This window comes from Propithecus coquereli, unplaced genomic scaffold, assembly GCF_000956105.1.
Source record: "Propithecus coquereli isolate 6110/MARCELLA unplaced genomic scaffold, Pcoq_1.0 Scaffold64, whole genome shotgun sequence".
Lineage (NCBI taxonomy): Eukaryota > Metazoa > Chordata > Mammalia > Primates > Indriidae > Propithecus > Propithecus coquereli.
The window spans coordinates 30388-32004 of NW_012152396.1; the positions used below are offsets into that span (position 1 = coordinate 30388).

General features: G+C 34.0%; 1 protein-coding gene across 1 annotated transcript in view; it reads right to left on the reverse strand.

Moving 5' to 3' along the window:
• Positions 1 to 1617, reverse strand: part of UGT2A1 (UDP glucuronosyltransferase 2 family, polypeptide A1, complex locus) — a 24424-nt gene that overhangs the window by 12374 nt on the left and 10433 nt on the right. The window lies entirely within an intron of this gene.

The following is a 1617-nucleotide window of genomic DNA, read 5'->3' on the forward strand; positions in this document are numbered from 1 at the left end:
ACTTACAGGTGCTTTTTTCATTGTCTCCCAGAAGCCACTAAAGCCTGAAAACCAGTCTTCATTCTGTTTTAGGAACATGATTGATTGACTCCTCAGTAACCTTAAAATTTTAGTCTCCCATCAGTGCTTCAGATTTATTTGACTTTCTTGATTGACATTTACTTAATTGTTTGAAAGCTTAAATTTAGATGTACTTTCCTATTTTTCTTTGTTTTGGTACCATAATCTGACATCAAATGATTCACCACTTTCTAGATTGTAACCTCAGGCAAGTTACACAGCCTCCTCGTTTAAAAAATGGTGAGTAGCTTTCTTCTGTAACAGTTTTGTTCTAAAATGAAGTGTATTTTTGCCTTAGCAAAGGGTGGTGTTTGGGAAAGAAAAAAAACTGTGTAGCCCCTTTTTAACCTAGTGTTCGTTCAAAAAAATCGATGCAAATCTTTATTCACTTTCACTGGTGCACACTCAAATTTTACTTGAACAGTTCTAATAATAAAGCACTTGTCTTTTGCTCTTTATCAGAACGTGAATTACCTGTTTTCTGGTACAAAAGTATTCTGTATGAGGAGTTTCTGTGTTTTGAATTTACTTGGCAAGGGGTGAAGCTATGTAGGATTTCAAGATGCCGTTATGACAAGAAAATTTAATCTTTTTATAGGAATTCCTATTGTTGAAATACTTTTTAAAAAAATAGTCCTCACGCCTTTTCCAAGGAAGAAAATGATATTTTTTACATTTTCTCACTCTGGCCAACTCTTCTGTGTTTGTGGAAAGGAATTTTACTTCACTATTTTTTATGAACTAAAACTGAAATCTTGATATTCACTTTAGATTTTCCATTTTATGTGTTCATGACAACATAAATATTTTTTGAAGATTTAGAGGAATTTTCAACATGTTTGCATAAATAAATACCAGTTTATGTTCACCGGCTATGTGATACCAGGATTTCCTTGGCTTCTGTTGAAATATTATTTGATATGACATCCCTTGTATTAAATTATTTTGTAGAAATCGGGGCACAGCATTTTATGTGATAAATAAAAATAAGATGAAATATAAAAAAAAAATGGTGAGAACGATGACACCTTTTTCCGATACTTGTGAGGACCAAGTGAAATGGTACATGTTAATTATTTAGAACAGCATCTAAGCTCAATAAATGTTAGCTGTATATGAGAGTACAGGAAGAGAATCTTATTTTTTAAATGATCAAATTAATGAGATCTCACTGCCTTCAGCTTCCTCCTCTCTTCCCCTCCCCCCACAGTGGCAGATGGGGACACTTAGGCAGAATTTAGGAAATTCGATGCAGAATTTCCCAAACTATGAGTTTTCCGACAAAAGTCAGTCATGCTCAGTCTTGAGGCACATCACAAGTGATCTGTTATTATCAATGCGTAGAGGACCAAAGTTCACAAGTGATTTACTTGAAGAAATATACAGATATAATACTCAAGATTATACTAATTAAAATGGTAACCTTCAGTTCCTTTTGTTCTGATACCCTTTCATTAGTGGGAGCAAAAAAGATAGAATGATTGCCATCTATGGGAACTTTTGATGTTCCACAGAAAATCGCATCTCCAATGTAATGCCTGTGGCTGTCATTCAGCT